Source organism: Salvelinus fontinalis, chromosome 2 (genome assembly GCF_029448725.1).
Source record: "Salvelinus fontinalis isolate EN_2023a chromosome 2, ASM2944872v1, whole genome shotgun sequence".
NCBI lineage: Eukaryota > Metazoa > Chordata > Actinopteri > Salmoniformes > Salmonidae > Salvelinus > Salvelinus fontinalis.
Window position 1 is genome coordinate 63,242,261 of NC_074666.1, and position 11,366 is coordinate 63,253,626.

General features: G+C 41.4%; 1 long non-coding RNA gene across 1 annotated transcript; it reads left to right on the forward strand.

Annotated features, from left to right (window-relative positions):
• The first annotated feature begins 3,809 nt into the window (after positions 1–3,809).
• On the forward strand, positions 3,810–8,886 carry LOC129823115 (uncharacterized). Its single transcript, XR_008754574.1, has 2 exons — positions 3,810–4,472; positions 7,462–8,886. It is a non-coding gene; the product is annotated as an uncharacterized LOC129823115 (long non-coding RNA).
• Positions 8,887–11,366: the final 2,480 nt, after the last annotated feature.

Here is an 11,366-nt window from a genome sequence, read left to right on the forward strand (position 1 = left end):
TATATTAACGACCACGCTTATACTTGTCTATGAAAAGCAGATCATTTTGTAGGAATCTCATCAATGTTATAGTTACAAAGTAACAAAATTGAAGCCACCAAAATGGGAGAAGATATGAGGGATGAAATTCCAAATTGAAGTTGGATTCTTTAAAAAATGCTTAGCCCAATTTATCTTAACCGTATTATTCAAAGAAGGAAAATCAAAAAAAATTGAGACCACCATATTCATATGTGTTCATAACGACAGATTTCCTAATATAATGTGTACCATTTTTTCCAGATGAAGTTGAAAAGAATCTGGTCAACCGCTTTACCTATTTTGTTGTCAAGTTGTAGAGACTGGGCAGCATAAGTAAGTCTGGAGATACCTTCAGCTTTAGAAAGTAATTCTCAACCTTTCAAGGATAAATCGCTCTGCAGCCAATGGTTCAACTTCTGTTTGTTTTTTTCAATAATAGGTATGAAATTTAATGAGCATCTTTCCTGTTGATTCTTAGACATGGTAATCCCAAGGTGTTATTTTTTCCTTGACTGGAATATTGCATATAGAGGGTATCACATGGTCTAACAGCAAACAATTCACACTTAAGGTTTAGGCAAAGACCAGCTGCTTTGGAAAAAATATTTATCACATCGACTGCTCTAGGAATCTGGTCAGCATCTTTCAAAAAGAGGATGTGTCATCTGCAAGCTGACTTATGATAATATCTCTGTCAGCAATAGAGATCCCTTTTATATCGCTGGATTTAACAAAACTTGTAACATGTTGGGTTGCAAGCAGGAAGAGGTAAGGCGAAATTGGGCAACCTTGCCTAATTCCTCTTTTCAAATCTAGAAGAAGCGCCATGCTTTAATTTAATGGAACTGTTCCCATTCATATAAAGAGCTTTAATAGTACTACAAAATAATCCCCCAAAACCAAATTTCTCAAGGGAGAGAAATAGAAACTCATACTTCACTGTATCGAAGGCTTTATAAAAGTCTAAGAAGACAAAACTATCTTGGAAGATTAGATCAGAATAGTCAATAAGGTCTAACACCAGTCGGATATTATTAGATATGTCTATTCCTCAAGAAGCCAGATTGGGTCTCTTCTATAATTGAGTCCAATACTGCCTTCATTCTTTTTGCAAATATAGAGGATAATATTTTGTAGTCGTCTTTGAGCAAACAGATTGGACACCAATTATCGAGGCGAAGCAAGTCTTTCTTGGGCTTAGATATTAATGTAATCAGACCTTGAGTCAAACTGGGAGGGAGAGCATGATTTGCAATGCTTTCAGAAAAGACCTCCAACATAAATAGGGTTAACTGTTGAGAAAAGTTTTGTAAAACTCAGCAGATATACCATCAGTCCCAGGAGACTTATTATTTTTAACGTGTTCAATAGAATAAATGATCTCTTCAACTATAATAGGGTCATCACACTGTTCCCTCACAGCATCCCCAATTGATTTCACATCCCCCAGAGTAAAAAAAAAGAGTTGAGGAAACCTCACAATACTTAGAACTATATAAATTCCTGTAGAAGTTGCAACTAAAGTTAGAGATTAATGTGGCATCATCTGTGATGAGACCATTAATATTTAATTGTTGAATTGTATTATTTTTAGAGTGGTATTTATCTAACCTGGAAAAATACGATGAATTTTGTTCACCCTCCTCTAGCCACTTCTTCCTAGATTTGATAACGGCTCCCCCTGCTTTCAGTTTATACATATCATACAACTTGTGTTGTAGCTCAAACAGAACAGATTTGTTCTGATTCTTTGATCCACCTCTATGCAAACAACACCATTCTGTATACATCTAGCTCTTCTTTGGACACTGTGTTAACAAACCTCCAAACGAGCCTCAACACCATACAACACTCCTTCCATAGCCTCCAACTGCTCTTAAATGCTAGTAAAACTAAATGCATGCTCTTCAATCGATCGCTGCCCGCACCCGCCTGCCGACTAGCATCACTACTCTGGACGGTCCTGAATATGTGGACAACTATAAATACCTAGTTGTCTGGCTAGACTGTAAACTCTCCTTCCAGACTCACATTAAGCATCTCCAATCCAAAGTTAAATCTAGAATTTCGCAAATTCTATTCTATTTCGCAACAAAGCCTCCTTCATTCATGCTGCCAAACATACCCTCGTATAGCCTCCAACACTCTACTCAGCAAATTGGATGCAGTCTATCACAGTGCCATCCGTTTTGTCACCAAAGCCCCATATACTACCCACCACTGTGACCTGTATGCTCTCGGTGGCTGGTCCTCGCTACATATTCGTCCCCAAACCCACTGGCTCCAGGTCTTCTATAAGTCTTTGCTAGGTATATATGTATTATCTCAGCTCACTGGTCACCATAGCAACACCCACCCGTAGCACACGCTTTTGCATGTTTCACTTGTCATCCCCAAAGCTAACACCTCCTTTGGCCGCCTTTCCTTACAGTTCTCTGCTGCCAATAACTGGAACGAATTACAAAAATCACTGAAGTTGGAGACATATCTCCCTCACTAACTTTAAGCGTCAGCTGTCAGAGCAGCTTACCGATCGCTGCAGCTGTACACAGCCCATCTGTAAATAGCCCATCCAACCAACTATCTACCTCATCCCCATATTTGTTTTTCTGCTCTTTTGCACACCAGTATTTCTACTTGCACATCCTCATCTGCACATATATCACTCCAGTGTAAATTGCTAAATTATAATTACCTCGCCACTATTGGCCTATTTATTGCCTTACCTCCTTACTTCATTTGTACACACACTGTATACAGATTTTCTATTGTGTTATTGACTGTATGTTTGTTTATCCCATGTGTAACTCTGTTGTTTTTGTCGCACTGCTTTGCTTTATCTTGGCCAGGTCGCAGTTGTAAATGAGAACTTGTTCTCAACTGGCCTACCTGGTTAAATAAAGGCGAAATAAAAATATATATTAAAAAAATATTCTGAGAAATATTAAAATCTTCCCCTACTATAAGTAAAGCATTAGGGAACGTGGTGAGCCAATGGAGAATAAGCTTTTCCAAATATTCAAGTAACTGATAATTTTCAAGTTTGGAATTGTACCCATAAATGTTGGTAATAATAATGATGTTGTACAGTTGATAGCAAGACAAAGAAAGTCACCGAAGGAGTCACAGTCGGAGTGCAAAATACTTCCATTGAAATGATTCTTTAGAGTGATAGCTACAGCAGAGCGTTCAGAATCATGAGAGCCATACATCATTTCCCCACTAAGATCTCCAGAAGTTGACGTCGGTAGAATCTGAATGAGACTCTTGAAAAAAAAACATAAATCTGTTTTAAGCTGTTTGGCAAATGAAAATAAGACTGCGCTTTACATTATTTCTTAACCGAGCATTGAGTGAAACTCTAGACAATGACAAAGTGGAATATTGAACAGAAAGTGCCTACGAGCTAAACAATTGCAAATCGAGTAAGAATGATAAGAAACCAGCGCTGCACACCAAATAGATATAAATGATTGAGTGAGAATCATTTTGCATAACAAAGATAACTGCCAGAACAAGAAACAACAAAGAGCCTGCTCACTGCCTATACTGCAGGTAAAAATATCAGAAGTGAGAGAACAAATGAAATAATAAATATCCATTACTCCAGTAGTCCTGTGCAGTTAGAATGAACAAACTCTTTCGAGCCAGGAGTGGGATCTGCTCACAATCAGAGGTAGCTATCTAGGTAGCCTATGTTGAACTCCAGGCACAGTCCATGACAGTCCTCAAGGAGGAAGGTTGATTTGGGATCCGTTGATGAAAGCGCGCCCTCCGATGAAGTAAGCCGCTTTCCCCTCTTTTCGTGCTTTTTCCACAGCTCTCTCCTTTCTCTGTCTGCTTTCGAGAGGTCTTCAGCAAAAAGCAGGTTGTCGCGTAGGAAGGTAGATTTCTTGGCTGCTTTCCATGTGGCATCCATGTAGATCTGTGATGTGAACTGGAGAATGACACCTCGGGGCTTTGAGTCACCCTGCCTTTTCGTGCCGAGGCGATGTACAGTGTCGACAACATCTGCTAGCTTAGCCTTCTCCTCAGGTAGGATAGCTTGGCAGACTGATGGTTTCTTGCCCCACGTTCTCCCCATCTGCCTTGGGAACTCCATACAGTCTCAGATTCCACCGGCTGGAGTAGCTTTCGAGTTCCGCGATTCTTCATTGGCACAAGTCCATCTTTCCCTCCTCATTTTCGACACGCTTTTCGATGTGGGTGACCTTCTTAACATCCTTGATTTCCATGCATGCAGTCAGTTTTTTTTTAAGCCCTCGATTTTCATTGCGTTGTCGCCGACCATTTTCTTTATGGCATCGGACCTTGCATTGATGAGCCTGGAAAGAGTGGCGATAACATAATTATTGGCAGCGGCATCTGGGCCTAGTTCAAACATGCCTTTCTTGGAAGCTGGAGGTTTGCTTGGGATTATAGGCAAAGAAGGAAAATCCTCGTCTGACACGGTAAGTGTCATAGAGTCTGTCAGGCCACTATAGTTGTGGCAGTTGTCAATCAAAGCATTTGCCTCCTGTGTAATGACATTGGATGATGCCTGAGCATTGCTAGCTAAGGAGGTAGCCATAGGATTTCTTTCTGTGAGCGCACTGACATTTTGGAAAATATAATCTTAAATAATCAATAACCTGGTGTTTTTAGCAAGCGAAGTATTCATTTGGTATTTCAAAATAATACACTTTTCACTATCTCTCAAAAGTTGGTATGCAGAGCTCTGTAAGAAGCGTGTGCTCAAGCTGCCATCTTGGAGACTCCCTAACGTAACTGTTTTTTCTGGGTGCTTTGTGATGTTATATTTGTGCTTCCCATTACTTTTTGTATATATATATATATATATATATATATATATATATATATATTGTAACGTAATGAAACAGCAGGGAGCAGGTCTCGAACCCTCGACCTCCTAGCCCGAGGTCCGGCGCGCTATCGACTGTGCCGCAAAAGCATGCTCAAGCGGCAGAGTCGATTTCCGCGCTTATAAACCCAGGGTCGTTACAATATATATATATACACTGAACGAAAATAAAAACGCAACATGCACCAATTTCAAAGGTTTTACTGAGTCACAGTTCATATAAGTAAATCAGTCAATTTAAATGAATTCTTAAGGCCATAATCTATGGATTTCACATGACTGGGAATACAGATAGGGGCGTGGATCGGAAAACCAGTCAGTATCTGCTGTGACCACCATTTGCCTCATGCAGCGCGACACAGCTCCTTCGCATAGAGTTGATCAGGCTGTTGATTGTGGCCTGTGGAATGTTGTCCCACTCCTCTTCAATGGCTGTGCGAAGATGCTGAATATTGGCGCGAACTGGAACATGCTGTCATACACTTAGATCCAGAGCATCCCAAACATGCTCAATGGGTGACATGTCTAGTGAGTATGCAGGCCATGGAAGAACTGGGACATTTTCAGCTTCCAGGAATTGTGTACAGATCCTTGTGACATGGGGCCGTGCATTATCATGCTGAAACATGAGGTGATGGCGACGGATGAATGACATGACAATGGGCCTCAGGATCTCGTCACGGTATCTCTGCACATTCAAATTGCCATTGATAAAATAGAATTGTGCTCATTGTCTGTAGCCCATACCATAACCCCACCGCCACCATGGGGCACTCTGTTCACAACGTAACATCTGCCTGCTACAGTTGAAAACTGGATTCTTCCGTGAAGAGCACACTTTTCCAGTGTGCCAGTGGCCATCGAAGGTGAACATTTGCCCACTGAAGTCGGTTACGGCATCGAACTACAGTTATGTCAAGCCCAGGTGAGGAGGACGAGCACACAGATGAGCTTCCCTGATAAGGTTTCTGACAGCCTGTGCAGAAATTCTTCGGTTGTGCAAACCCACAGTTTCGTCAGCTGTCCTGGTGGCTGGTCTCAGACGACACCGCAGGAGGTCCTGGGCTGACGTGGTGTACGGTTGTGAGGCTGGTTGGACGTACTGCCAAATTCTCTAAAATGACGTTGGAGGTTGCTTATGGTAGAGAAATTAACATTCAGTTCTCTGGCAACAGCTCTGGTGGATATTCCTGCAGTCACCATGTCAATTGCCATGCACGCTTCCTCAACCTAGGACATATGTGGCATTGTGTTGACAACTGAGAGACAACTGACAGAGATGCTTGTTCTAGGTCCCAAGAAACAAAGAGATCTTCTGTTGAATCTGACAATTAATCTTGATGGTTGTAAAGTCGTCTCAAATAAAACTGTGAAGGACCTCGGCGTTACTCTGGACCCTGATCTCTCTTTTGACGAACATATCAAGAATGTTTCAAGGACAGCTTTTTTCCATCTACGTAACATTGCAAAAATCAGAAACTTTCTGTCCAAAAAATGATGCAGAAAAATTAATCCATGCTTTTGTTACTTCTAGGTTAGACTACTGCAATGCTCTACTTTCCGGCTACCCGGATAAAGCACTAAATAAACTTCAGTTAGTGCTAAATAAGGCTGCTAGAATCCTGACTACAACCAAAAAATTTGATCATATTACTCCAGTGCTAGCCTCCCTACACTGGCTTCCTGTTAAGGCAAGGGCTGATTTCAAGGTTTTACTGCTAACCTACAAAGCATTACATGGGTTTGCTCCTACCCATCTTTCGATTTGGTCCTGCCGTACATACCTACACGTACGCTACGGTCACAAGACGCAGGCCTCCTAATTGTCCCTAGAATTTCTAAGCAAACAGCTGGAGGCAGGGCTTTCTCCTATAGATCTCAATTTTTATGGAATGGTCTGCCTATCCATGTGAGAGACGCAGACTCGGTCTCAACTTTTAAGTCTTTACTGAAGACTCATCTCTTCAGTGGGTCATATGATTGAGTGTAGTCTGGCCCAGGACTGTGAAGGTGAACGGGAAGGCTCTGGAGCAACGAACTGCCCTTGCTGTCTCTGCATGGCCAGTTCCCCTCTCTCCACTGGGATTCTCTGCCTCTAACCCTATTACAGGGGCTGAGTCACTGGCTTACTAGTGCTCTTTCATGCCGTCCCTAGGAGGGGTGCGTCACTTGAGTGGGTTGAGTCACTGACGTGATCTTCCTGTCTGGGTTGTCGCCCCCCCTTGGGTTGTGCCGTGGCGGAGATCTTTGTGGGCTATACTCGGCCTTGTCTCAGGATGGTAAGTTGGTGGTTGAAGATATCCCTCTAGTGGTGTGGGGGCTGTGCTTTGGCAAAGTGGGTGGGGTTATAGCCTTCCTGTTTGGCCCTGTCCGGTGTTATCATCAGATGGGGCCACAGTGTCTCCTGACCCCTCCTGTCTCAGCCTCCAGTATTTATGCTGCAGTAGTTTATGTGTCGGGGGGCTAGGGTCAGTTTGTTATATCTGGAGTACTTCTCCTGTCTTATCCGGTGTCCTGTGTGAATTTAAGTATGCTCTCTCTTATTCTCTCCTCTCTTTCTTTCTCTCTCTCTCTCGGAGGACCTGAGCCCTAGGACCATGCCTCAGGACTACCTGGCATGATGACTCCTTGCTGTCCCCAGTTCACCTGGCCGTGCTGCTGCTCCAGTTTCAACTGTTCTGTCTATGGAACCCTGACCTCACCGGACGTGCTACCTGTCCCAGACCTTCTGTTTTCAACTCTCTAGAGACCGCAGGAACGGTAGAGATACTCTTAATGATCGGCTATGAAAAGCCAACTGACATTTACTCCTGAGGTGCTGACTTGCTGCACCCTCGACAACTACTGTGATTATTATTATTTGATCTTGCTGGTCATTTATGAACATTTGAACATCTTGGCCATGTTCTGTTATAATCTCCACCCGGCACAGCCAGAAGAGGACTGGCCACCCCTCATAGCCTGGTTCCTCTCTAGGTTTCTAGGGAGTTTTTCCTAGCCACCGTGCTTCTACACCTGCATTGCTTGCTGTTTGGGGTTTTAGGCTGGGTTTCTGTACAGCACTTTGAGATATCAGCTGATGTAAGAAGGGCTATATAAATACATTTGATTTGAACTACACATTTTAGAGTGGCCTTTTATTGTCCCCAGCACAAGGTGCACCTGTGTAATGATCATGCTGTTTAATCGGCTTCTTGATATGCCCCACCTGTCAGGTGGATGGAGTATCATGGTACAGGAGACATTTTCACTAACAAGGATGTAAACAAATTTGTTTAACAACATTTGAAAGAAATAAGCTTTTTATTTCAGTTCTGAAACATGGGACCAACACTTTACATGTTGCATTTACATTTTTGTTCAGTGTATATATATTTTGTGTATAATGTGTGTATTTATGATGTATTATGCAGGGTGCATTTGAAAAATAGACCATATGTCTTCCCTATTAAAATAAAGGTTAAATTTAAAAATTTAAAAAATGTAGCAATTAAGCCATTCATTTCCTTGTTGACCAAATTCAATACTCATTGAAAGCCAAGCAAAAATTCCTTGCTTGGTGGGCGAAACCCCACAAAAAAGCCACCTGCTGGAGGGAGACAGATTTTCTACTGAGTTGGGCCTCCCTCTTCCTCTCTGACCAGGCGCACAGTACTATATAGAGCCATGACTACATGGAACTCCATGTATTCCACATCAAGTAACACATGCAAGCAGTAAAGTTTGATTTTAAAAAACAGATAAGAATGCATCTTATGGAACAGCGGAGACTGAAGCAACAAACAGGCAGACACATGTACACATACACATGTACACATGGATTTTGTGTTGTAGATATGTGATAGTAGAGTAGGGACCTGAGGGCATACACTTAATATGTTGTGAAATCTGTTGTGAATGTATTGTAATGTTTATAAAAATGTATAACTGCCTTAATTTTGCTGGACCCCTGGAAGAGCAGCTGCTGCCTAATGGGGATCCATAATAAATACAAATGCAAAACCTGTTGTGCGCGCTATGGGGAGTGATTCAGGCCAAAATTAAGCCTAAGCAACAGTACCACCGTGTGGCTGTCGCCTACCATTGAACATTTGACTGACATGACGTGATATCAACGCTTTACAAACGTCTGTGGGATGCCTGCATGTTAATAAGATTTGTGGGTATTAGGTATTTGTTGTGAAATTGTTAGATATTGCTGCACTGTCAAAATACAAGCACAAGCATTTCGCTACACTCACAATAACATCTGCTAAACACGTGTATGTGACAAATAAAATGTGATTTGATAGGTAATCTTGCTTTCCCTCAACACCTGATGGGATGGTACATTATCTTATCTCACTGTATACAGATCTAAACATTGTTAGCCAATCACAGACAGTGTTGTTACAAGTTCCCAGTATGTCAGAACCAATAGGAGTTGTGTCCTTGACCTTCAATCGTGTAGAGGAGTTCATAGGATTTCCCAGAGGTTCCATGCTATCCGGGATCCTTTAAAAAAAAATGTTTTTAATATTTTACATTTATTTAACTAGGCAAGTCAGTTAAGAACAAATTCTTATTTTCAATGATGGCCTAGGAACAGTGGGTTAACTGCCTTGTTCAGAGGCAGAACGACAGATTTTTACCTTGTCAGCTCGGGGATTCAATCTTGCAACCTTTCGGTTACTAGTCCAACGCTCTAACCATAACTGGGGCGGCAGAGTCCCTTATATGTCCCTACCTCAATCAAGTAGAAATGTAAAATGGTAAGGGTTAAGTTTAGTGTTAGGTAAGGGTTATGATTATAGTTAGGGTTTAGGGTTTGGTTCAGGGTAGGGACGTCCCAAAGAATCTGGATATCAGTGACCGTTCATAGAGTGAGAGACGAGCAAGGTATTTGAGAGCTTGTTTTTTTAACAGGAAAAACTAACAGGAAAAACTATGGCAAATAAATGGTACACCGCACAACAACTTTCGAGTGTCTGCCCCAAATAGTTTCTGTAGAGAAGATTAAAAGAATCCACAAGATGTCCTTTTGAGAAGTAATTGAGGAGTAAGTATATTTAAGTTATAATAATGTTAAGAAATATTTAGGCCTACTGTGTTGATAAGGCAAATTTGGTTTATTTGTAATGTCGAAGGAACGCAGGCAATATTAATTACTGTGTCGATAGGGGAGTAGGCTAGTGTACAATAATAATGTAATTTGATGTGCTAGTATTATTTATTTCATGGATTAATGAAATTGTAAATGAAAATATACAAACATGTGCTATTGGATATATAAAAATGGTACGTTGTAATACACTACCCCTACATGCCATTGTGTGCTGGAGCTATGGGACATTCACACCGGCACTGAATTGAATGGGGGACGCATAACTACTTTTCCTTGAAGGGCAGAAACGAGGTACAACATACAACTTCGATTGAAGACCTAAATTCACACCAGTATCATAACGGTATCCTATTATAGTGTGCATACAGGAGTAGCCTATTCTACGATAATATAACTTTATGTGCTAGCATTATTTATCTAATTGATTACATTTTATATGTGGATGATACGTTACTTCATTCAGTGATTACAGTATTGTACAAGGTAGGCAATGTCCAACTAATTTCTGAATATGTCTTTCTTTTAATCAAGAAGATGTGCCAAAGTAACCAATCAGCTTCCCTGCAGCTGTTGAACCCACCACCCCCACAAGTAATCATATCCTCTTCTCCTGTTCAACCAAATTTGCCCACCACACAGAAAATGACTGTACATACCTCTGTGCCCATGTCAGTGGATGCCTAAATTTGAGAAATGTAAACAATATGCTACAGTAGTGTGTGTGTGCGTGCGGAGTCCCAAGAAAAGACATGAGTGTGATGTGCCCCTCTGTATCAATGTTGAAATGCCATAAATGAAAGATGGCAACGGAGAAAGTGATGTGAGTGAGAGCTTATGAAAATAAAGACACCGTGGCAGTGCTTAATTTGTAAATTGGGAAGTGCATGAACAAAAAGCCTGAGAGGGGGGTGAGCCAGACAGGGGGGTGACCCAGAGTACGCTGAGGTACCAGAATGCATGCAAAAAACTACTTTATAATAAAGCATTCCATGCATTATCATTGCTTTTGCATACCGGCATAGACCAGTATAGGCGGTTGCAGAAGTTGCACACATGGGGATTTTTAAAAATAGCTTAGGGTTCGGGAAAAATGTGGCCTTAATAAGCACATTTCATGCAATTCTACATAATTTTAGATGACTGGAGACTTTAGCAGAATATTTTTTTACTACCTCACAAATGATCGAAATGACAGGCTACTTTGACACTGACAAACTGAGAATATGAGATCAATAAAAACGACCATGTCTTCAATCCATCAATAGCCTAGACCTACTGTAGGCGTGTGGAGAGACACATATTGTACAATGTGAGGAGGAAATTATAGTCCTAAAAAAGCTTTCCAGTTTCACTGACTCACCCACTGATGCTCAGCTCACT